This window comes from Lepidochelys kempii, chromosome 12 (genome assembly GCF_965140285.1).
Source record: "Lepidochelys kempii isolate rLepKem1 chromosome 12, rLepKem1.hap1, whole genome shotgun sequence".
Lineage (NCBI taxonomy): Eukaryota > Metazoa > Chordata > Testudines > Cheloniidae > Lepidochelys > Lepidochelys kempii.
The window spans coordinates 27627650-27654971 of NC_136391.1; the positions used below are offsets into that span (position 1 = coordinate 27627650).

Sequence of the window (27322 nt, forward strand, 5' to 3'; positions counted from 1 at the left end):
ATGGATATTAGGTAATAAAGACTATTGTTACAGTGAAGTGTGTGTAAACAGATACTATAGTTACAGTGGAGTGCATAATATATCCTCTGCATGCAGTACTTTAATGTACAGAAATTCACTTACTTTAGAATGGCATTCTCTGTAAATGTATTTCAGTCTAAGTCCTGTAGGGACGAATAACACAGCTTAATTAACTATTCTGGGCCAGATCCTTAGATGCATCAACTGCGTTGAGCTGTTCTGAACTATAAAGCTGGCAGAAAACTGGCTTAGATGTCTACCCATGGATTATCCTGGCATGAGGGAATTTGATTGGCATAGGAGCTGAGTCTGCCAACCCCTACCTAGCTCCCAGCTTGACAGACATGTTGAATGTAGAGGTGAGAGAAACAGAAAGGGTGCATGGTCAGAGTGCTGTTTCATCCCAGAAATTCCTACCAAGTATACCAGCTCTTAGGAGTGATAGCCAGCCGGCCTAATTTTGATCTGCCTTAAACATTACTGGGGAATGAATAAGTACAGGATGGGCCCAGAGATCATGGATCTGGAAAGGCCTGTACTCAGCTGTGCTCAGCACATGTTGAACCAGATCTCCTGATGGTGTAAATTGATTTAGCTTCTGTTGCCATGGTCTTAATCAAAACCAGACTTTCCATTAAACAGGTGTTTGGTAAAAATGGAAAAGGATCTCCACACAGAAAGATTTTTTTCTCCCATTATAACATGAACAAATTTGAGTCCCGGTTCTGAAATTTGATCTCTAGTAGTGAGTCTTTATATCTGCATGGTGTCCCACTAAAGTCATCCCCAATGGTCTGATCACACAGATTGGATTGCAGGATCAGGGCTTTTGATCTCCCATATATGGGGAGTGCGGTGGAAGAAGGGGGGCTGGGCACTGCCACCACAGTTGCCTTGGGTCTGGCTGGAGTGGGCAGAGTGGAAATGGAGGCTGGACACCACCACCACAGGCATACCAGGGGCAGGGGAACGGGGGTGGAGAGAAATAACTCATTCAGGATGTCAATTTTTTTTTTAAATTACCTATCCAATGACTTTTACATTAAGATGCAGGCAATACCAACATCTCTTCCTTTTGTGGTGTTCTGGATGAAGAGTCACTGCCCGCTGTGAACCCACTCTCAGTACTTAGATATACTTGTGCTCAAAAGCAGATGTCCCCACCATTTTACTTTTTTCCTTTCTTCCTTCCAGATTTGGACAATTTTCCACTAACATGATACACTGAGCGGAATGAAAACAAACTTTTCTAGTCACTGATGTACCAGAATGAAAACCCATACAAGCCATTTACTCCAGGGTGCCATTTGGTATAGAGGTGGAATGCACTTTTGAGAGTACCTGTTACAGGTCAGTATTCATCATTACAATTTTCATTTTTACAATAAGACAATTGTGTAGTATTCAACTGGTAAATCACAATGGGGAAAGATTATAATATACAGATTGGAAATATGATATTTTCTGTATCAGAAGTTTTTCTTCTCCTTCCCTAATCCTCATTCTCCCCCACCCTTTAAAAAATAGAGCCTTTGTCTTTTCTCTTCCTGTTTTAATACCCTCATGTTCAAGGTCCAACACTTCACCCTTATGGCCATGGAGAAATACCAAGACTTTCAAGCTTTGTTGTGGTAGCAGCTTCTATACCAGTAGTGTTTAATGAGATGATTTTTTTAACCTGATGATATCTGTTCTATATTTTTTTCAACTTTTCTCTAAAACCATAAAGTTCACGTCTCCTGAAAGAAGATAGTTATGGCTACAGTGATGGTTGTGGCTATTGGATCCCAGCTGCTCTTTGGTTTCTCACACTGAACCAAATTCTTCTTTGTTTCAGTGAAATCCTATTGAACTGAAGTCGTAGGTGTAATTTTGGTCAATAGTATCCTCTGTTAGGTGTCCTAACTCCTAATTCATCTTCTTCTTGACACCTTTTCTCTCACCTGTTCCTTATCTTCCTCCATTTTGAGCTCTTTCCAACTCCTGCTGCAGGCAATGTGGGAACCTCCTATGGTACATCCCAAGAGGGGAGGATACATAAGAACCTACTTCAACCATCCAGATGGTGTAGGTTCCACTGTTCTGTGGCTCGGGAGATTCTTCTTCCCTTGCCTCCTGCATGTATCCCTTTAGTATTTGGTCTAGGCTGGACTTTGTGCTCTGGAGCTATGTGTCAAATCTTGCGGTCCATAAACAGGAAAAATCCCATTGACTTCAGTGGGAGTTTTGCCTGAGTAAGGATATCAAGATGTGGCCCTTCCAAAATAAATCTCCTGAAATGGTGACATAGTAATTAGGAACTGTTCCTTTACTTATACACCATGTAGTGGCTAATACTAATTTGCCATATTCTGACCTCAGATATATTCATGCAAGCCACTGATTTCAGTTTCTCATCATGAACAAAACTTGATCTAGTATGTCTTGTTTTGTGGTTTGGCTGCTGACTGTTGATGCTATTGAATACACAAAGGGCAGCACTGAGCTTGGGACTCTATTGATTTGGATGAGAATTTCACCTTAATTTTTCCTGCAGGATGGGATCCTCCAACTACAACTGCTAAAGGCACAGGATCACACAAGACAAATGTAATAGAAACATCTGATTAGTTTTAATCTTTGAAATTTTAGCTCAGAAACCAGGGGAAAACTCAAGCCAATCACCAGATCTAATGTTGCCACACTCATTTGTTAACATGCTTCTTGAATAGAATTAATGCAAGCTTACATTATAGATCAATATGGTCTTTGACTACAGAGTATTACAAGTACCTTTTGTGTATGCTTAATTAGATTGAAATTGCTTTCAGATTTCCTTTATATTCAAGAAAAATCTGATGTCAGCAGTTTAAGAAGAAAATCTCAACAATCATCCCTCCACCTATGCATCCAAAACTAGCAATGGAAAAGAGAAGAAAACATGTTCCAGCAACCTCTCCAGCTCTGAGCTTTGCCAAACGGAAATTCAGTTGCCACTAGAGACAACAGCAGAACCAAACTAAGTATCGGTCACTACTGTATATACTCAAAGGAAAACCATTGCTTATTTCCATGTCATAATTCCAGAGAATTTAGGGCCTAATCCACCTTGTGTGAAAATCAGTGGAAAGACTCCCATTAACTTAAGTGGGAGTTGGATCAGGCCAATAGTGAGAAAAAGTAAACTGTGTGTTCTGCTCTGTATATGGGAGCAGACTTTATATGACTTAGCCAACTCTTACTTGTGTAAAAATCTCACAATATGCTGCCTTCCCTCAAAATAATGCTCACAAAATTTCTACTTCTTCACAGCTTCCTTCTCCCAAGACAAATTCCCCTCACAAAACACATCCAAAATACATTCTCATCAAACTTCTTCTCTGAAACTCTCTTCCCTCAAAAACTCCTCAAAACACCTTCCTCTTACTTAGTTCCCCACATCAACTTTGCTCTTATAAAACTTTCCCAAAACAAATTTCCTCCTCACCAGATATCTGCCACCTGAAAACACCATTCCCATCCAAATAAAATAATAAATAATAATTTAGTAGCTTGTTTTACTCCTTTCAATTCATCCCCGCTATGTTTCTTTTTATTTTACTTCTTGTATGCTGCCACACCTAGACTGTAAATACCATATGGCAGGGACTTGTTACTTGTCTGTAAAGTGTCCAGACAATGGATTTTTGAGTCTGGTTTTCAGCTGCTATCATAATATCAGATGATCTTACTCCATATGTACCTTAAAACATTCCTGTCCCCTAAAAATTGTTTCCCCATATAGGTATTGCCCCAATGGGATTGTGAATTGAATCTCCAACTCACAATGGCCCTTTGAAAAAAATTTTCTCTTTAATTCTCCAGGGACGTAATTCTACCAACCTAGAGTGCCTGAGGCTCCCTGCTCTTTCCCTGAGACCTGTGGTACTCAGGAGGAAGTAGCTTTAATCTGCTGGGCTCATGAGCAGTGCATCCCTCCCAGCCTGGGTTGCTTTAGTCCATCTGCTTACCACGCTGCCTCCTTCCTTTTGTTCCTTCTCCAATGGTAGTGCCTGTGCCATTTTTTTCTCTGCATAGAGTTTTTGGCAATGCTGAATTAACCACAAAGTACGAGAGTCATGTTCTTAGGGGTCTGGCTATAAAGTCACAGAACAATGTGAGTGTAGCTGGGGAGAACTTGTGGAACAGATTGAGGCATGGGCAAATTATCTCCACCTGATGCAGACTCCAGTGGATGGATCCAACCCAAATGCTAAAGTAAACTCCTGGGATTAGAAATCACCCAACTGCCTCTGCTGTGCTTATTTTTGGGTGGCTGGATATTAGGTGGCCAGATATGATCTTCTGCTGCTGGATCACAGGTGACAGGGAAAGGGAATGCTTTATCCACTGTGTTCACTGGGAATCCAGGGAGCAGACAGGTCTTCACTACCACCACCACTGGTTCTAAGGCTGATGGAAAAGAGGGACTTGGGCCATGGTCATCTCCTCCTGGTTCCTATCTGTGAATGTTTGGGAGTGGGAAGTAAGGCATCTGCCACTGCCATTCGTTTCTGATGGGTGGGCCTGGCTGTACTTTTCTCTGGAGGTCCATGAAATGAAAGGAGTCGGCCACGTCTGCTGTTTGCTGAGCAGCCTGGTATGGGGACTTGGCCCCTTCCTCTGGTTGTAGGGAAAATACCGCCAGTAGTCCTCAGACAACTAAAGACAGGGTGGACAGAGGGGTCTGAAAGAGGGATCGATCTCGAGCTCCACCTCACCTGCTAGAGCAGGGGGTCACGCAAACTCCTGCCCAGGGGAGGGCCTTGGATGGCAGGGCCGCTAGCCCTCCACCCTACCAACCAGAGCTGGCCAGGGCTCTCACCACATGGCAAAATTTTGAGGAAAATTTCGTAACTTTGAAAAATAGCAGTTGATGGGGTCGGCCCCACAGGCCTATGGGTTCGCCCAGTTCTACTAATAGCCCTGGCTGGAGTGGAGCAGGAGGGCCCCCTACTGGGGTGCAGCTCCTCCCACAAACGGGGCCCCCTGCTGGGGTGCGGCTCCTCCCACAAACGGGGCCCCCTGCTGGGGTGCGGCTCCTCCCCACAATCGCCCCCCCACAAACGGGGGCCCCCCTGCTGGGGTGCGGCTCCTCCCCCACATAGCCAGGGGTCTCCTGCTTCGGTAGCCACCGAGTCCTCCCTCCCCCTAGGTGGGCTCCCCCAGCCTGAGGAGACGGAGCAGTGGGTTAGCGGGTGGCCCCAGCAGCGTGGGTGGCCTCCGCCCCCAACACCCGTGGGGGTGGGGGTGGGGAAGAGGAGACGGCGGGAGCCAGGCTCCCTGAAGACCGCCCAGGGCGGGGAGCGCCCCACATGGCCGTGCCGCAGCCACCCCTCCGGGGCAGCTGGGCCGAGGGACGGGGCGCCGGGCTCCTCCTCAGAGCTTCCCACGCCCAGCTCTCGCCCCGCCCGGGTCTCGGGGGGCGCCCGGGGAGGAATCGCCCTTGGCGGGGAAGAGAAGAGCCCGGGAAGAAGCCAGCGCCTCCAGCCTATTCCTTCCTCTCACCCCCCTTTGCTCTTCCTCCCTCCCCCGCTCCCGTCCCCTCCTTCCCCCGCTTCTAATTCCTGCCGCTCGCTCCGAGCCTCATTCAGCCGCCGCCGCCAGCGGAGCGTAACAGGCTGTGGACGCGGCGGGGTCTGTTCGGTGTCTACTTGTGAATGGGACTTGCCTCCTCGCCCTCCGCCGCAGGTGACCCAGGGAAGCGGCCAGCCCGGCTGGACTCCCAGGTAAGGCTCGGGGCCATGCCCTCGCTGCGCGGGGAGAGCGGGGAGGTTTGGCTGCTGGGGTTGCCTTTGAGGATGGGTGTTGGGGGGGGGGGGGGGTAAGTGAAGGCTGCTGCAGGGAAAGGCGCTGCGAGGTGAAGGGGCAGGGAAGGAGCGTTTCTGGTGGGAGATAGAAGCGGAGACGCTGCGTGTCGCTCCCCTGCCCAGTGACCGAGGGAGCCGAGCCGGGAGGATGCCTCTGTGTGCGCTAGAAACTTGACAGCAGCGAAAGGCTGAGATTGGGGCGTGCTGCTGGAGACCTGTGCTGTGCGGGGTGCTCCTGAGCCCCTGGAGGGGACGGCCAGGCGCGCACACCCAACCTAGACCCTTTGCTTTTGGTCGGGAGGGGCTTGAGTACTGGGAAAGCCGTGCCAAAGGGTCCAGGAGCAATCGCCGGACGAGCACAAGCCACATCTGGCAACTCTTATTCCTAGCTCCTGGCTGGGTTTCTCTGCATCAGCTCCTCAGACTGGAGCTGACTGAGTTCCAAAAGGGGAAGAAGTGATCGTTCCGGAGGGGAAAGAAATCTCTTTGCGATTCAGGATTTTTTTGTTTCTTCAATTTTTCTTTGTCTGTGTGTGTGCGTTCAAAAAACGGTCCTCTGGATAAGCAGGTATTAAAAGAAACGAAGTGAAAAACAGCTTTTTCCCTTGCCGTTGTAGCTCACAATAGTGAAATGGATATGCAGAATGAGAGCGAAAATATGAGTGCATGAAATGAAAGATACCTTCTCCAGAATAGAAATGGGGCGGGGGGGAAGCGAGCAAGACTTCGATTTTCTGCTTGTTTTTAAATTCATACAGCAGTAGTCAAGGTACTAAGATGGTATCTATCTCTAGACTGGGTTAGTCTAAAAATCATTATGCTTTTGTTGGTCTATATGTAATCACAATCTCAATGAAGGTAAACTAGATGGAGCTTTAAGGCTGCACGTCCACATAAATACCATTAACTTTTAGAATAAAATCGCTTCCTGTGTAATCCTCCAGGAGCACATATTGCAATCTGACATCATAGTCATTACCTTTCATCGATATGCTCATATATGATCTACTCTTTTAAAAATATGAATTTGGCCAGGATAGGACTGAAATAAGCCAGATAGCATATACTGGGGAATGCTCTTTGTACCTTTGCTAAAAAGGGCACAGTGTGACTATGTAATACAGTATTTACCTACCGAAGTATCTACGACAAAGGATTCTCTTTAGCAACAGGAGTCACTAATTCAGAAAATGGCCTTTAATTTGGGGGAAGTTCATTTGTTTTTCACATTCCAATGGTTTGTAACTCATTGGAAAGCACTTTCTTCCTGTTGATTTGTGTTGATATAAGAATTTCACAGACCATCAAACCTCTATTAAGAAATCAAATATTTATAATTATTTAATAATAAAACTGTTGAATGCAAAAAGCAATAAATAATTCCAAAGCAGAGATGCTCAGATATATCTGGTGAAGTATGCAATATACTTATTTTTTTAAAGCTTGCAATATTTCAAGATTTATGTGGTTTCCTAGGTAAATATCACATTTTTTCTCTACTCCAGTTAAAATGTCAATAAAAAATGTTGTATTTAGTTTGGGGGTTTTGCAATAATTAATCTGAAGTGGGCATAAATTAATTCCTTTTCCACTGGGATTTGAAGCACAAGTCAATGATCTTTTGGGTCTTTGGATTTTTTTATATGGACATGCAAATGCAGATGTTTTCTTATGAGCAAAAAATTTATAGCACATCAGCACAATTCTTGATGTTGGAAGATAAGCAATAAAGAACAGGAGAGAGAATAATGCAAGCTAGAGCAAAGGAACCAAGCTTCATATCTTTATTCCAAGAAGCCCTTTTTCCTCCCTACCACATTTCTTCTACGTATTAAACCCTAGAAAACATAAGTTTCTGATTGCACTTCCAAAGCAGTTTCCCTTGCTATTGCAGGAGAACAAAAAAAAAAAAAAAAAAAAGTTACAAAACAAAGGACTACAGATCTTACAAAGGAATATAGACCTCTATAGGAAAACAAGTTAGAAATCACCTTGTGATTAGGATTTTCTGGTGGAAATATTGAATTTCTATTTAAACCTGAAGCTTAGTACTCTAATATGAAGAAATAAGTATGATTGGAATATGCTATTTGTAGACTTCTCATAGCAGCTTAAACTTTGCTGAAATACACAAAGTCTGCTTATATAAGTGTTTTTGTCTGTAAAAATTATGATGATCTGGACTAGATCATTATTACAGAAGCAATTATAATAAACTGTGTTAACAGATGGGATAAGTAACTGCAATTTGTGATTGGCAATTTCTGAATGAAGACCTTCATAGAAAAATGTCGATTGAGAGACTGGATCATAAAATGAAATTATTTCTGTTGCACAGCACATTTGGAGCAATTATAAGGGTTAGAAAGAATCTCATGATTTTTCTGCTAAAACATGTCATTTTTATGTGTTATGCGAGTTCAAGTGCAATTAACTTACCATTCTAATAAAGTTGGAAGTATTGCCTTTTGTTCAGTTCAGGATATATGTATCAACTTTGGAGTTGCAGTAGTTTAGGAGGCTACATTTTCCACAGATTATTTAAACAAATAATGAGACTAAGCAGAACATATTTTTACTACAGTATTCTTAAAAAGGATGTTCTTTGTAGTTCAGGTATTGAGCCGGTTTTTATAAAAATATAATGCAATTTCAAACTTCGTTAAAAATTAGTTCTCTTTTTTACTTAGTGTATCTCTATGAAAATTATTTGAATCCATTCTGAATCAGACGTTTTGCCATCAGATGTTAGTGTGTGAGAAATAATATTTTCATCTCGACTTGTTTTACCTGAAACCATTAAGCAACATATCTACAAAACATATTTGTTGGTGGCAAAGCCACCATATGTATGTAAAGCTCAGAATCTATAGGCAATTTCGAATAACATGACAACTTTTTTTTAAAAAATGGCACTTTGGTTTTCACGGTCCCTTTCTTGGGCCCAATTAAAAGGCCATTGAAGTAAACAGAAGTATTCCCACTGACTTCAATGGACTTTGGATCTGGCCTTGATGCATGTGATTTAAGAGGGCTTCATTTTATAGTTAAGTACTGTAATCTCATTTCACTGTCTAACTTACTCTCTGCATTCATTTTTTTTCTCAGTGGTACTACCAATAAATTGAACAATATTGAATGTATCCAAGTGTATATTGTTAAAATTCTCCCAGTGACATAGGGGTAAAAGGGGGTGGGGGAGGACTCTAATTGTGTATTTGAGTTATATTGTTGAAGATCAGAGGGTTCCAAAACATTCTCCTAGAAAGTATAGTTATTTTTTCATTTTGAATACTGTCCTCCAAAACGACATATACAGGAATACTACCCCCCCTTTTTTGTTTTTGTGTAAATAGTTTGAAGTAATTAAAAGATGGTTATAAGACTATATTTGATACATTTATAAATTAGAGGATTGATTTGACTAAAAGATCTCAAGTTTTGAAAGTGGTTTTTACAGTACTTATTGCTGAACAAACTGATCAACAGGTCTCTGGATCGGTTTAAAAATTATGTTGTTTTTTTTAAAAGTTACAGAAGTAAGGAATCAAGAGGAATTTATATCAAATTCCTCCAGATTTACTAAACTGGACATTATATAGTTTAATGTCTCTGAAGTAACTGTGTTAGTAAAGAAATGATAGCTGTAAGTCTGTTTCTTTCATGTATAACGAACGGTAGCTGGAAATTTGGGGGACTCTAAATTTGGTAATTGTTCTTTCAAAGGCATTACACTTGTGAGCACTAGAGGGCACTGAAGCTCTTCTCTAAATCATTTCTAGTGGCCCATCTGCTTCTCAGGGCACTATGAAAAGACGTTTTGTTACTACCAGCATTGCAGGCCCTCCCAGGGGAGACAGAATTCAATCTAGCTGTGGTTCAGGCTAATGCTCAGGCAGTTTGTCAGGATTAACATCTTTCTAGTCAGTGGATCGTGTTACCTTCAGCATCATATTACCACCTTGGAGTTCACTGCAAAGTTTTGAAATCATGTAACTTTAGATTGTATGAGGAGTGACACAGCTGGAGTCTAGGTGTAAAATAAACAGTATCTGTTCTCCCAGCAGCAATGATTTTTAAGGGATTTGCTGCTTCTTCCTCTGTCTTCCAAAAAAAGCATCAATCCATGATAGGAAAAGGGAACAAATGTAGAGACAGAGAGAGGAGAAAAAGTAATATGATAAAAATTACTGGTAATACTTGGGATAATGTCTTAGTACCTTCTTCCCAGTGATGGAGGATATTTGGAAAAGACTGAAAGACACTTTAGACAAGAAACAAGCATGCATTTTATATTCAAATAGTCAAATTCTGCTCCTATTTACACTGGAGTAAACTGGTTTACATCAGTGCAACGGAGAACAGTATTTGGCCCAAAGCATCCCAGCTGTCATTTTGCAAAACACTTTAGTATACAGAATTCAAAAACATATATAACTGATACTTGAAAAATAAGCTATTACTAACTAAGCTATTACTAAATAAGCTAATAACATGCAGAAATGGCATATAATGAAATATTGATTTTAAAATGTTAATTATTGGCATATGAAATTGTAAATCAATCTGTAGTAAGTACTGTGCATACAATTTCTGATTCCAGTGTTTGGCTCTATTTGGGCTGAAATTCAGACATATGACTTGAAGTTTAGATGACTTACAGAAATTTTAGCATATGATTGCAACAGCAGAAATTCTCATGGATACAGTTTAATGATAGTTACAAGGTCTCATTAAATCATATCAGTCAGTTAACTTCAAATATAAATTATATACGTTATTCTATAGTAGTGTGTAATGATTAGAGTTGCTACATACTTTAAGAGAAAATGATGATTGCCCCCGCACAGACATACTGGGGTGCAGAATCCCTTTCCTTCCCATCCCCAGTGCACCTATAGCATCCATAATGCTCTTAGCTGTTGTCAAAGAGGATGGATTTACGTTGCCAGTGGTGCTCAAGGCCCACAAGGGAACATCTAGGTGTGGTTGGTTCATCTGCAGTGTCTGCCCACCTTGCAAGCCAGCTAACATTCAGAGGCTGATATCAAGTGGAGCAGCCAGGACTGCTGCTGGCTCCTTTGTGGAAGAAGGCATTATCCCTCCCTCTGCTTGACAAAGACATAATGCTTTCTACTGTAACTGGCTGGGTGGTTCAGTGTTTTCCAAACCTCCAGGCCCCACAGTGCTCAGCTGGCTCCAGAAGCCATAATTTAGCTCTTCAGTTTTAAAATGCTGTCTTAAGCAAATGCTAGTTTGTTGCTTCAAACTTTTGCAATGAAAAAGAATCCTCTCCCTTCTGAATCAGCTAAAGAATTCATCAGCGTTCTTAATTGTATTGGAATGGATACTGAGTTGAAGTAGTAGAAATCAATCTAAATGGATTATAGGAGCAAGAATTAAATGAAGGGTGAAAAAGAGGATGCAGGGTTTTCCAAAATAGTACTGGTCTAACACTATTGTATATTTTCAAGAATAAATTATTGTTATAATGATGACTTAGTAGTTCATCACCAAAGAAATAAAACATACCACAATGGGGCAGATATACAATAGCAACATTATGAACTAAGTATGCAACTCATTAGAGATTAATTAATATTTATTGTAAAGTAAACAACATTGAACGGAACTCCTGCTGATACATTTAAAACAGAATGAAACCAAGTGTAGAAAACATCAATATATCTAAGATGCAAATGCTTTGAGATTTCATGTTACTGATCAAGTAAGAGACCATACTGGCTCTCATTTAAAACAGTGGCAGAGCTCCCATTGATGCCAGTGGGAGGCAGGGACCACATTGCTCAAAGGCTGGGATAAAGTACAGAAAGAATGAAGTTCAACATCCTTTGAAAATACAATTTACAGAATTTTAAGGTTTGTGCAAGGTGATGGTTTGATAGCACTAAGAACTCAGCTCCATTTGTCCACCAGACATGTACTGCACTCACAGTGCAAGTTTCCCCAGGCTGCTACACAAGCATGCCTCAGTCCTGTTCTAGGGAGAGTCTAGATCTAAGAGGTTACTTCATCCTCTGTACACACAGAACTCTCGGTCTCCCCAGTGAAACTGGCAACTGGGGGCACTAACTGGGATATTATCATACGGACATTGTGTCTGCTTGGAACAGGACTGAGAGCACCATTTCATTTCAAATGCAGCACTAAACATCCACAGTCATTGCCAATTTGGGCCAGGTTAAAAACGATACCTTATCCTGTTACCTTTCTCCTGAGTCATCCAGTCTGTTGAAGAGATGCTTCAAATATATTGCATTTCAGTGGTCATAAATTTTGCATAATACTTGCTTATAAGTATTATCTGTTTGCTTTTGTATTTCTGCATAAAATGATGCTACAAAACCCTTGTGCAAATGTGATTTTTATCCCAGTGAGGCTACTGGTGTGTACTTTCAAATAAAATAATCCAGAAACATATTGAGTCTCAGTGGTTGAGTTAAATAGTTAGTTACATGCATGCATATCATTCTGCCAAGAATAAGTCATAATTGAGTGTAAACCAGATGTGATAGCTCTATTGGAATCTGACTAAACCCTATTTCCATGAATGCTAAACTTTTTTATTAATACACACATGTGTTGGCATACAGTCATACATTTAAATGGTCGGCCCCGCCTTGATTGAAAGTAATTATCTCAAAGTTCTTGGCTGCCCCAAATAAATGAATACTATATTATCCCCTTCCCCTTTTTTCACCCACTAATTTAATTTTGTATATGGATTTGTAAGGCAAACAAAATCAATGGATTTGGTGTAAACTTAGTCTAGAATTTCATGTTAAAATGTTAGTACCAAATTAAAAAAAAAAATACGGTGCAAGTCTCAGATTCAAGCCTTTTGGGTTTTTTTAAGGTGATTTCAACACATATCTATCATTTCAAAGGCAATCATGTTTTAACTCAGACAACATAAAAAGGATACAACTTTTAATTTGTTCTATAAAAGTAAAAGTAAAAGGAGTACTAGTGGCACCTTAGACACTAACCAATTTATTTGATCATAAGCTTCTGTGAGGTACAGCTCACTTCATCGGATGCATTCAGTGGAAAATACAGTGAGATTTATATACACACAGAATCTCTCTGGTCACTCCATTACAGACTAAAGGTTGCAATATTACAACAAAAAGACTTCAAAAACAGACTCCAAGGAGAGACTGCTGAATCGGAATTAATTTGCAAACTGGATACAATTAACTTAGGCTTGAATAGAGACTGGGAGTGGACGGGTCATTACACAAAGTAAAACTATTTCCCCATGTTTATTCCCCCCCACTGTTCCTCAGACGTTCCTGTTAACTGCTGGAAATGGCCCACCTTGATTATCACTACAAAAGGTTTTCTCCCCACACCTCCCCCCCCGCTCTCCTGCTGGTAATAGCTCATCTTAAGTGATCACTCTCCTTACAGTGTGTATGATAACACCCATTTTTTCATGTTCTGTGTGTATATAAATCTCCTCACTGTATTTTCCACTGACTGCATCCGATGAAGTGAGCTGTAGCTCACGAAAGCTTATGCTCAAATAAATTGGTTAGTCTCTAAGGTGCCACTAGTACTCCTTTTCTTTTTGCGAATACAGACTAACACGGCTGCTACTCTGAAACCTTCTTTAAAAGTGAAATTCAACATTTATGCCTTGGTTTTAGCTAATTAATTAATAATTGAACTAATAAACTTTGTGATATAAGGATTTTAAGTAAGCATGTCTTCTCTTTTTGGTATTTGAACCTGTAATAATAGTATTAAAAGAAAATGGTTCTAACCGGGATTTTTTTTAAAAAATTCTTCTTGAATAGTTAGGGCTAGTTTTTTTGGTGGTCTTTTTTGTTTGTTTGTTTGTTTGTTTTTTAAGTTCCTTGTGATTAATTGCAACATTTCAGCAGCTGTGTGGTTACTTTAGGCTAGTTTTTGATACGCTTAGTAATTTTAACTCCACAATAAGTTCCACTGACTTCAGTGAGACTTCTGTGGTGTAAGGTACAGCTCAACATGAATAAATTAATGGTGACCCTTTTGTAACAGTTGATTTTCTGCAAATTATCCTTTTGGATTTTCATGGATCTTTGTGGATCTGGCGAAGGCAAAGTTTTCAGATCAGAACTTCTACCAAGCAAAGAGTCAGTCCTTATTTATGGTATACTTGGTGATATACTGCCTCTAGTTAGTCACTTATGGCTACCATGAAGCTCATTTTGGCTCACAGATCAAGATGGACTTGTGTTTTTCTTTACTGGAAATAATTTGGAACCAGGGTAGTAACTCTAATAATCATTTAGTGAGGAATAGACAATACTGGATTGAAATGGCAGGATGCTGTCAGATTAATCCAACATATGTAGCAGCATGCCAAACATACTGCATGTGATCCTCCCCATTCTGTCATTAGGAATGAGCAAATCTTTACAGCTAAAATAAGAATCAATTCAAATTTCATCCAAAATTCCAGTGAACCTGAACAGAGTATCATTTGAGCATAACCCTGATTACCTCATTATTTTCCGATTGTGCATGGTTTTTTTTTTTTTTTTGCAAATATCCGCCTAATACCTGACAGTGCAAATTGTTGAGACTTACCATTCTTGCAAGATTTCAAGCCCAGATATAAGAGGTTCACAGAATTTGAATGGGATTTGAGCAGCTAATATCAGTTTCTGATTGTAAAGGTTTTTTTTTCCCTTTTTTTATTGATTTACATTTTCACAGTTATGCAAAATTATGGGTTTTAAACTTGTTTTATTTGTATTGATTTTAAATGTTTACTGTGGTGGGAAATTATGGGGGAGGGGTCAGTCAGAAAATAATTATTTCATGACATTAGCCGTTGAGATTCAAAAAGTTAAAACACATTGTCAACATCACATATCAATATATATGAGGTAAATATCCTTAAATCAAACTCTAATAAGTTTTCAAGCAATATTGGCTGTAAATTTCAGTTATTTTAGATGGAAATATTTTTGTTGATTTATGTATGTATGGTGAAATCAACATTTACTGACATCTACTAATAAAAATCTAATCCTTCCAAGCCTCATCATATTCCAGTTCCAGTTAGAACTTGCAGCCCAGAGAACAAGTCCGATCAATATGTATTGCAATAGTTTACAGTGGGGTTGCGATGCTACATACTATTTATTGCTCTAAAGTGAAACATAGTACATTGCAACAGCAATATGTTTTTGCATATGCAAGGCCAGAACAAATAGTAAGACCAGTAGTTGGAGGCAGACTAGATCATAATGGTCATATCATAATGGTCCTTTCTGACCTGAGAATCTATGAATCTAAGAATTGTTTAATAGTCATGTGAAACATGATGCATTCACAAACAGCGGAGGCCCACTGACTATTTGGGCCTAATAGTCAACTTTCAGGAAAGAATCTCTTTGTTAAAAATTGGTTAGTGCCAACCCACTATAAAAAAGATAAATTTGCAACTTTCAGATCCATCTTGAAACCTTCTCTTGCATTCTTTCTATGTCCTCTCCTTTTCCATATAGGATCTTACCAACAGTTTCAAAGAAAAGATGGACAAGGTCCGCTATGACCGCCTCTTGTGCCCCTCCTCTCCAGCACCCTTTTCTCCTTCCTCCTTGTTATCCACTCAGAGACTTCCTTTCCTTCCTCTTTCACGTGCCCCAGTGAAGCTAGCCCTTCCTGCCACTTGAGCTTCTTTGCCTTACCGATCTGTCTCTCCACACATAATGACAAGTTTCAGAGTAGCAGCCGTGTTAGTCTTTAGCCGCAAAAAGAAAAGGAGTACTTGTGGCACCTTAGAGACTAACAAATAATCTGTCTCAGTTCAATCCTGGATTTCTACCGATCTCTTGGGCATCTACTCCTCAATGTCTTACTATCAACATAAATATAACATGGCCAAACTGAGTTCATATCCTCACTCAAATCCCCCATTCTCTGTAGACACAGCCAATGTTCTTCCTGGCCTATAACTCCTCACCCTTGCATTGCACATCCTAGTGTGTCCAAATGCTGCCACTCCTTTCTGCATGCTGTCTATAAGACCCATCCTTTTCTGTCGGTCCAGATTGCAGGCTCTGGCTGTTATCCCTTCATCTTGCTGATTAACATAACCACTTCCTCTCTGGTCTCCCAGACTCCCACATTACCCCTCTTCAGTCCATTCAAAATGCTTATTCCAAGGTTGTATTCCTTGCCAATTGATCTAACCACATCACCCCGATAACTCCACTAACTTCCACTTCTCTAGAGCATAAAGTTTTAACTTTTTCAAGTGTTTTTCAAGTGTTCAAGACCTCATAATTTTTGCCCCTCTTCATTGCCACTTTGTCTCTTTTTGCATACCCTCCCTTCCTGTCTCCTCCATCACCGGCCTCAATACCCCATTCATCCATTTTCGTGGCAAACATCTTTGGTTAGTGCCAAGCCACTATAAAAAAGAGCTATAGAGCCTTTTTCTATGCTCTCCTGTCCCAACATATCTGGAATGCCCTGGCTAAGCTGATCTGAAAGTCCCCACCCTCTCCTCTTTAAAGCCCATCTTTAAGAACCGCTTCGGCTATCAAACCTAGATGAAATTAACCAGAACATTACTTTATGAAATAAATAAATTGATATATGAAACCCCTCAAGCTCATCTTTTCAGTACAGCACGTTGTGCACTGGTCATAACTGGATACTTGGGTAATCTCAGATACTACCCTAAACTTCTTTATTGTCTTGTTACCCACCTGTGGCTACACATTGTCTAGGTCGTAGACTTCAAAGATCAAGGTCCTTGTTGTCTTTCTGGTTTGCTAGGTGCATGCAGGCTAAGAGGTGCATATAGAAAATTATAAATAATAACTTTATGTTGTGCTTTAATAAATTCCTATCTTAGTTCATTAATAAGCAACAAAACCCCACTTTTAAGTAATATGATATTGATGCAAACTGATAAATGATGAAGCAATCACAGAAAAATGGTATTCCACCTTAACTCACTCTCCCATCATTCTTAAATTGATCTGTTGTGCCTAGGTAGTACATCTTGAAACCTTCTCTTGCAGTATGTGGTTCAACTGGGACATTTACAGTTAGAATCACAGAAAATTATGGATACAGTTTCACCCTTGCATCACAGTTTTCAATTTGTTTGTCTGCTGCTTTTCAGTGATGTTGGAACATATACTATGCTGTAATATCACCAGTACCGATGAACTCCATTGAAGCATGAAACCCATAGGCTGTCTCCATACCCCAATAGGGTTCAGTAATTCTGTAGCTTATGCAAAGGCATCTTATGATAGTAGGTGGAAACTGGGTCTATCAGATATGGAAGCATTCTGAAAGATGAAAATCAAAGCATATTTTAAAATGCTAATACATTGACTACCCCTTTTAGATTGCCAACTGGAGATATTCAGCACATATTTGGAAAATAACAGAATTTTGCACTTTATGTTCAGAAATCCTCTTTAAAAGGAGCTATGTCAGTGAACTGATAGGCTTCCAATTATTGGACAAGCTGATTTTTTTAGTTAGTTATAAAAGTGGAAGAGAGCCTTTGAAACAATGAATCTTTGTCAATTTGTCAATTAAAATTAGTCATATTGATTAAAAAGAAAAGAAATGCAATCATCATTAGTTCAGGCAAAAATCCATCTCTTTTCAGGAAAGCATTTAAGAGTGTGCTTAAAGCTAAGCACATGCTTATGTGCTCTTCTGAATCAGAGCCTAATTTTATTTAAACTAAGAGATCATGATAGAAATGTAAACTACAGAGATACAAATATATCACCATTCTTAGAGTTGGGTCAACAATAGAACTCCCTTTGTTTCCCAACATGGGCAATAGAATAAATTAGGACCTAGAATTGAACTACTCCTGGATTTAGTTTTTCAATATTGAAAACAAACCACCCTCAAATTTGCTTATTTTTGTAATGTCATACTTTATATATTTATAAGTATAATTGTTTCTTTTTATATGATTAGGGAAGGCTTCCACCTTAATCAATTATATAGACAAAATATATTAGAAATAAGTTCATTTATTGAAAACAATTATGCAGTTTGCAACAAAGACCCCTGGACAGTATATCATGTATTATATCTTATGCGATCAGCATCTATTTATGTAAATAGTAAATGGATTAAAGTCTGCCTACAGTCACTCTGGTGTAAATCAGAGTAACTCCCAGGACATTAGTGGAATTACTCTGATTTACACTAGTGTTAGTGAAGAGGGAATTTGGTCCAGTATTTTAAACCATTTTTTGTTATTACGATTACCTCAGTTTTTACAATAATAACCATATCTTTTATGACTAAAAACACTTTTGAAGCTAGCTGCATTAGGCATGCAGTCCACACACTATCATATGTGAGAAATTGCACTAATATAACTTTAATTTTCCAATCACATTGAACAAGAAATGAGTTTGGCTGAAATAATCAAGTCTATAGCGAAAATGCCAACTCTGATACTTACCAAGATGTGATAGTTGCTTGTTGTCTTGACCTTGGGTTTTTTAAGGTTGAGCTAGAGGTTGAAAAGGGTGCTAACTGTAATTACTCCTTTCATAAGGTTCTGTTGGCCATAGTCTGCGGCAGACTTGAACCAGATTGTCTACATATATCAGCTTGCTGACTAACTGGGTACCAATCTGTTTTTTATTCTCATAACCATTAAATGCTGTTTTTATGATCAACATTAATTGACAATTCAGCCTTTTTGAACTTCCTTTTTAAAAATAAAACAAATCAGCATGTTCTTCCTGTTGGGGGAGGGGCCGGTAGATGTAGGGAGATTTGTCTAATAATTGGATTGTTGTTTGTTTGTTTTACTTAAAATGTGAACAAAGCCACTATTTTCACATTAAAGGTCTACAAAAAATATGATTTTTCCAGGGCTTGAATACTTTTTTTGCTCTAAGAAATAGCCCTATTTTTTCTTCAAAATTTGTCTATTTTCACCTGAAAACTAGTCCAATTTTATTAGACATGGGCCCATTTTCAAGTTCAATATGAAATGCATAAAACCTTTAATGTTAGAAGTTAATTTCCTTAGAAATATTTCACCACTGTAAATACCTGTATATCACCTGTTGTTTACTTATGTATACAGTACCTGTGACTATGGAATAAATAAAATATCACACAAAACATTAGCCTGCTCTACCATTCTCCCAAAATCATACATTTTTTCCTTTGGGGCTTCTCAAAAGCCACACACTTTATTATCCAGCAAATTAGTAACATATCAAATGTTTTAAATGAAGTCATGAATTTCTATCTATATCCACATGCACAGAATTATGTGCCTGTTATCTTTAGTAAGCCAGGCATATTCATTATTCCTTATTAATTCTATGCCCTTGTGAATTGAGATGTCAGTCTGAATGACACAATTCCTTTTCACCCCTGTTCCTTGAAGGAAGGACAGCTTTCTGCCACAAATGCTACCATGGAAGTCGTCCCTCAAACCTACTTTCCTCAGATCTCAACAGCCTGGTGAGGCTATTTCCACAGTCAATCTCAATGCTCATAAGAGTTTCAGGTGATAGCTCCTTATACAGTAGTTAAGCCTTCTATAATCTATAAGTCCTTTTTAATGACCTCTCCACCCCCCCAGAAGAGGCCACAGAATGCATAGGGAGAGGTGCAACTCCCTATCTCTGAGTGAACCCTTAACCATCTACTTCAGCAGTGCAGATAGGCTGAGGAAACAGGGTTGGAGCCACTTTAGGTTTAGGAAGATCTTCTGGCTGGGAAATTCCTGATAAGTGGTGCAGTGGAGCTATCTTGTAGTCCTAGAGCCTGCCAGGAAGCTGAGCCCTGGTGTAAACTTAAAATTTTGATCGACCTAGCTATGTTGCTCAAGGATGTGAAAAATTTGTGTCCCTGAGTTCAGTTGGTAACCCAACCTAGTCTCAGGTGTAGATGCTGCTAGGTTGATGGGAGAATTCTTTCTTTGCTCTAGCTACTGACGCTTGAGGAGATGGATTACCTACATTGACAGAAAAACCCCTTCCATCAATGTAGGAAGTATCTATGCTGTGGTGCTACAGTAGCATAGCTATAGCTGAAAGTGTGATTTCCATTCCTTCCATACAACCCCCTACTTTGGTTAACAAAACATACTGACTCTGTCTTGATGCAGAGAAGGGAGGAATTTCACCTCAAGAGATTTAAGGATTTATTTTGTGACACTGAAGCTTAATTAACTCAGTTGTACACCCACTTCATTGTGAGGATCCGTTATTGGCTGATCCTGCCCCATCTATAAACCTAAACATTCCAAATACATTTACATTTTAAAACAAAAATGTAGTATTTCCTCATATCTTTTGTGCACAGCTGTCAATAAGGGCCCCATTTTCAAAGGAGGTGGAGTTCTATGTGTCCATAATATGCACACTTCTTAGGCAAAGCCAGCTTTCTGCATGGAATAAAATGTCATGGGCTTGCACATGTAGTGTACTGTTTTTGCATGCAATAATCTAATTGACACGCACAATACATGCCCGCATACATATTTTGTATACCTAGAACTAGGTATCATATTTTCAAAAATTTGGTCCTAAATATGAATTTATTTTTTTACATTGAAATTTAGTTAACTCTGTCAGAAAACCACTTTCTTATGAGGATCTGTTTTTAGACACTACTGGCTGATTTTGCTCTATATCAGATATGTAATGTAAATATGAAGACAAGTTAATTCAACTGGAAAATCATTTCAGTATGAGCGTTTTTTCAGACACAGAGAGTGGAGTTTGATTTAACCCCTTCCGCAATTAACTACCTACCAGATGTGTGATACAAAACTGACCCCCTTGTGCAGAATAGCAAAACTGATACTGTATTTCCCCTTTGAAGTTCTAGGAACATTGGCTCTTTCAAAATGCTGCAAAGGCTGCTAGCAGTTGCAGCACACAGAGAAGGGGTTAAACATGGCATGGGCCAGCTACCTGCCTGGAGCTTCAAACAGACAAGTTCTACATCAAAAAATGATTGCAGCACTTCCTTGATCAAAGCTTAGGTAATTTAATTATTTTCCTTTATGAAACAAGGGTCCTTGAACAAACCCATGATGTCTGGATATTAGAATATGGGGAATTTATTGTTTCACTCCTTCTAATATCCCAACATCAAAGAGAGTTTGTCCTATAACCAAAGTAGTCAGAAGTCAAAGAACTCAAGCAAGGACTGGAGAGTGAAGCAAGCAGATGCGACTCATTTCCCCAGTACCTAAGTGAGCTGGAAATTAACCTGACTCCTGTGTGGTAAGATATTTACCACAGTGATTTCTTGTATTTATTTTGTGTAACTAAACATCTGAACTGGACCATACAAGGTACTGAGTGAAATGCTGATCTCCATCAACTGCTGTGAGCCTTTTTATTTTAACATTGTTTTTCTTGTTGCATGATTTTGCTTTGTGTCTTATATTGTGTCTTGTTAAATCAGTCCTAGATTTACTAAATTTTAAATGAGTGAAGTAACTTCATCATACTTTCTGGTTCCAAAGAGCACTATCTAGTGTAAACCGTCTTGTCTTAAGAGTAAGCGGAAGAAGAGCTCACAAACCTACTTGATTATCCAGAGGCTCTTGCCTAAAGACAGAAGAGGTCTGGTGACAGTAGTTCTGAGAAAAGAACAGTCTGCTGTCTATTGCACAGAACTTCTGTTGAATTCAACGGCAGTTGTTTTGTGTATGGGAGGAGTCAGTATTGGTCCCTGAATGTTCCAAGAAGTCCAACTGAAAGTATGTGTTGAGGGGACAGAAGAAGAGAGGAAGGTGAGAGCACATGAGTGTTGAAAATTCATATAATCTACCTCTTTCCTGTTCCTTCCCAGATTTGAGTTGAGGACAGAGTTCAGATCATTTGACTGGCATTACTAACACCCAGAACATGGCAGATAGATATATTTAAATGTGATTTTGTTTTGTTTTCATAGAAAGCTGCGCTGTAATACAAAGGGGACTTAATCCTGCAAATGCATGAGTAAGTAACTTTGAATGAATAGCCCTATTGGATCATTTCACTTTCATTTTTATTTGGTCCTGCCTGTACTTTCTTCTGTTGCTCAGAAGGACTTCTCAGGACACTCAGGGCCCAATGCTGACACATTGCAGACTTTTATAGGCTACTCACATAAGTAAGGTTGCCAGACATCCGGTTTTTGACCGGAACACCTGGTTGAAAAGGGACCCTGTCAGCTCCTGTCAGCTCTGCTGACTGGGCCATTAAAAGTCTGGTCGGCGGCACAGTGCGGGGCTGGGGTTAAGCCAGGCTCTCTGCCTGCCTTAGTTCTGTGCGGCTCCCAAAAGTGGCTGCCGGCTCCCAAAAGTGGCTGCCAGCTCCCGGCAGCCCCTAGACACAAGGGCAGCCAAGGAGGCTCCACACGCTGCCTCCACCCCGAGGGGTGGCTCCGCAGCTCCCATTGGCCGGGAACCATGACATAAGTAAAGTTTCTCAGGTGGTGGACCAGGCCTTGCAGTGCAGATATTGGTGTACATGCAGTATGATCTCTGAATGAGAAATGTTGATATTTTCTCAATGCCTGCATTTGCCTTTATTGTGTTTTTTTGTGTGCATGCGCTTATGTGTGTGTGTATTCATGGGTTTGATCCTGAAACCAGTCCATTCAGAGGGATCTCTTTGTGCAGAGTACCTTGACCCCTCTATCTATATATTTCAGCAGGGAACAGAAATTAAAGTAGCAGGAAGCAAGCTGCTAGAGGCAAGAAATAAATGTTACTACAGATAGTGAAAAATGTTTTTGAACATGAAAACAAAGTGATAAACTACAAAATATAAATAAAATAAAATATGGTAGGCTCTTCCTAGCTTCTCATGCTTAACTCTAAACTGATAGAGGTGCCCCAGATTTCTAATATTATGGGGTCTTTGGCAAACTGAATCATTTTATGAAATGTCATGACAATTGTTACAGTATAAAATATTTGCCAAACTGAATTTAATTGTTCTAAATACTGACATCACTTATCTCATAGAACGTGTCCCATATTTAAAATACAAAATCTCTTAGGGCCAGGTTCTGCCAGCCTTACTCATGCTGACAAGTACCTTAGTCCGTGAGTACTCGCATTGAAATCAGTTGGACTACTTGCAGAGTAAGGTACTCCTCAGCATAAGTTAAGGGTGGCAGAATCTACTCTTACAAACTAATGCTCGGTTACCAAATAACCCTACCAGCCAATGAACTTTATAACCTCACTGAGTAAATATGCTAAATGAAATTTAACTATAAACAATAGTATTAAAGCAGATTCTAAATTCGTGACATAAGCCTGAGTTAATAAATTTAATATAAAATCAAATTATGCCTTTGAAGCCATTCATCTTTCAAGTGCAGAATCTTTTATGTCCGAATGATTAATAAAATGGTAGCGTCTTGTCTTTAGTTTTAAATAGGCACATTTTAAATTATTACCATACAGTAGCCTAAAACCATAGTTTCAACAAAAGTGACCTAATGAAAGATACTGATTCAGACATAAATACAATTATTTGGTTGGTATCACTGCAAACAAATGTGCAATATCATTGCAGATTGCATTGTAGTCTTGTTGCACAGTGTTTCCAACTAATTAACTTATATATACACCTTTCTCTAATGTCTATTTTATTTTCATTGTTGTGAGTAGAGTTAATTTAAGCAGAAATAATATGCAGTCCTAAATTTTCAATGGGAAAACAGTGCAGAGGTATGAGTGGTTACTTTCATCTGTGAATAATATAGTGACAGTGCACATGCCTGTGCCATTACCAGAGGAGGAGGAATTGATTAGCAATAACACACTTCATTAACACTGCACTTTCTCAATCATAGTAATTGTGGCTCTTTCCCTAAAACATCAAGTGGAACAGGTTTCATTTCAACCAAATCAATCTAATGTGTTAAAATTTACATAATTTCCCCTCATTGCATTTGTACAGCAGCAGGATTTTTAATTTGCATTGTCTGTATAGTCTATAATCAAAGTGTTAAGAGCACAAGGTTTATTCATTATGTATGGCATGTGGTGACAAATTTACATAATAGGCTGCCTCTTGCTGGTATATTACCTTTGTCTCCCTCCCCCACCTTTGCAATATTGGTGATAACTTATTTTCTATAAACCTGCTAATTCAGTTTCACCAGCCTCTGAGTTCCAGAGAGCATTTATTTAACAGAAATGTCCGTATAAAAAACTAATGCTGAAAGATGAAAATTCCTCGGGGAAAGCTTTCAGAATTGGACTAATTTTCCTGTTTCTAAGAGAAAGGTGGTATAAACCTACTCAGGTCTGGATTGCTACTGTACATTGAAGTTAAAAGTTATCATTACTGAAAGGAAAGATACCTATTTTACTTGTACTATGCAGGGGCTGTTATTATTTGGAGCCCATCCTGTGAGACATTTCAAATCTACGTTTGGGAATAAAACCAGTAAAGAAATGAAATACCACAAATATGAATCTCCATAGTTTAATTTCAGCTGTTAGGGTCAAACTCTGCTTTTTGAAAGATAAAAGTACTTAAGACATTTTTTGGAGGAACTCTGCTACTGTTAAGTAACAGGAAAAATATAGGATCTTGATAATATTTGTGACAGATGAAAATGATATGTATAGGGATCAGTGTAATCCATTTGTTGGTTTATGTATCTAAGGCCTCTGTGGATTGTCACAAATCCAGACATAGTATGAGATTTGGCATTTGGATCTTTGAATTGGCCGAGATATATTCAAAAATGTATATGTTAGACAGCTCCCTATTTACTGCTCAAATAAAGACACTCAAGAAAGAACTGTAATAGCATTGTTTGTTTGTTATATATATATATATTTAATTGGATGTGAAGTGCAGTGGGGCTTACCATGTTCCATACTCATTAAAATAAATAAAATACAAAAGTTATTTTAGCAAAATTGGCTGTCATTTTCGTGTGATAAATTGTTCTGGCATACAAAGAAGTTGTACATTTTGCTCAATATGCCCACTTCTGGTCAAACAAAATCCTTTCTGGGGATCTGCCATCACAAATGAAGGAAACGTACAAATGGATGTTCATACTCCTTGGCATTATACTGGTGGATGAAAAGTTAACTACGGGGCCTGCAGTCAGTTCTCCAAATACAATTTATTGAATAAGAGCAAACATATTTCTTTGTATTTTTTTGTAGCTTGACTTTTGCCATCCCTCCCTATCATATTTTATCTTCTTTGGAATAAATTGGAGTATTTGTAGAGTAGAGATATACTCAACATCAGCAAGAATGGCAGAATCAGGATTTTATTAAATAAAATTATCACTACAAAAGTTTTTCCCCCCTCCTGCTGATAATAGCGCATCTTAATTAATTAGCCTCTTAGAGTTGGTATGGCAACTTCCACCTTTTCATGTTCTCTGTATGTATATATATCTTCTTACTATATGTTCCATTCTATGCATCTGACGAAGTGGGCTGTAGCCCACGAAAGCTTATGCTCAAATAAATTTGTTAGTCTCTAGGGTGCCACAAGTACTCCTGTTCTTTTTATTAAATAAAGTATTTAGTAGTTACTAATTGTATTAATAGTGTAGTGGTTACCTGATTATATAAAAAAGTTCTTTAGTGTATAGTTTAGTACTTGACCATATTTAAATATTAAAGATATTTAGGATATTGATTCAATCCTTTCATGGAAACATGCACTAAAAATGGTTTTACTAATACATAATTCAATATGTCTGATATTTCTTTAGTAGCCAGTTTGTAACTGTTGTACTTTACTTGTAAACTGAAATTGTCTGTGATATGAATGATTTTAGCCCAGATTAAATTAAGAAAAACATGAGTGTGCTACAGACGTGGTGACTTATATTTCAAAAAGCTGTGTAACACCATTAGCAGTAAAATATCTGACACTTGTGAGCATTTTGACCTTTGTAATACATTTAGAACAGGATTTGGTTTTATATAATACCTGTTATATTCAAAGCAATCCCAAATGCTTCACAAACCGATGCATAGATAGTGTTAGTGCAAAAACTTCATAGATGAAGAGAGAAATCATTAAACAACATAAATTAATTTATTTCTATATGAAAGAAGTTATGCAAAATCCAACTCAGTAGTCAACTATAGTCTGTATGCTCAAATAGTTTGTAAATAAGATTATAATACAAACACACTGCATTTGTAGATAAAGCATGTCAGGTTAAGAAGGTTACAAAGACATTTTCAAGCCAATTAAATATGGACAAAGAGAGAGAGTGCTAGGAGTCCAGCCAAGGAGAAAAGATGGGGTTTGAGATTATGCATTCATCAATAGCCAGGGTCTGGTGTTAATGTGATTATGCAGTTTGCAAATGAGCACATTATTTATCTCTTGTCAACGTTTCACATAAATTGCTATTTATGCTGCATAAATCCCTTCATAAGCTGCCTCATTCACTTTTGAGCTTTTCTGACCACCATTTTACCTTCCATCCTTCTTCCTCCATGTCTGTTTGTAACTGAAAAGGAGTACTAGTGGCACCTTAGAGACTAACCAATTTATTTGAGCATAAGCTTTCGTGAGCTACAGCTCTCTTCATTGGATGCTCACGAAAGCTTATGCTCAAATAAATTGGTTAGTCTCTAAGGTGCCACTAGTACTCCTTTTCTTTTTGCGAATACAGACGAACACGGCTGCTACTCTGAAACCTGTTTGTAACTGGTTTCTCTACAAGGGACAGTCCAGAGAATTTTTTCCCTCTAATCTTACGATTAAAAGGACAAAGCACGAGTCAGCAAGAGAGAAAAGCTGTCCTTATAGGGGACAGTAATGAGAGCAAGACCAGTTATCAGTTGCCCAGTCCTTTTCTCAGAGGTAATGATGTCTTCTCTTTCTATTCACGTTCTTATACCATGGGGTCATCACTGTAATATCTGAGCGCTATTTGAAATGGGGGAGGGATGGTGTGCAGTAGCTTTTAATCCACTCCTCTACTATATGCACAATTATGAGAACTGGTAGACACACCAAATTGATTTTGAGAGTTCTGAAAAATATTTCCATCAAACCTTGAACCCGCTTGAATTGCAAGTTTAAGGTTTGATGTTTCCAAAAGTCAGCACGTTCTTGTTGATTAAACACGCGCTGACAACACTTCAGCTGGAACTGACACTATGCTGCTTCTTCTTTCAGGTTTTCCTTATTCCTACCTAACAAAACGTAAGGAACTGCCTCATGACATCATAAGTTGTATCTGGGAAGTGGGGAGAAAAGGTGTGTGTAGGAATAGTACATATGAGGTCAATGGAACAATGATCGTTCATACCAGCTAAAGAGCTGTCCTAGGAGGGGAATTCCACATGGAGATTTGGTTTAATTGAACTTGAACTTATAAGCAAACTTACATGTTTGCTTCCAACACCTGTTAATTCAGCTGCTAGGTTCAGTTCAGAAAACCCTGTATAAACCAACACTTCAGGGTTTGCACAG

At 39.1% G+C, this 27322-nt stretch overlaps 1 protein-coding gene across 2 annotated transcripts in view; it reads left to right on the forward strand.

The window, feature by feature from the left end:
• The first annotated feature begins 5394 nt into the window (after positions 1-5394).
• Positions 5395-27322, forward strand: part of CDH11 (cadherin 11) — a 104720-nt gene continuing 82792 nt past the window's right edge. Inside the window, exon 1 of one of the 2 annotated variants that reach the window (XM_073307968.2) lies at positions 5395-5768. The gene's annotated coding sequence lies outside the window, so the exon portion shown is untranslated. Of the gene's footprint in view, positions 5769-6286; positions 6418-27322 lie in introns of those variants that run through there. The other variant, XM_073307969.2, reaches the window with a different exon arrangement.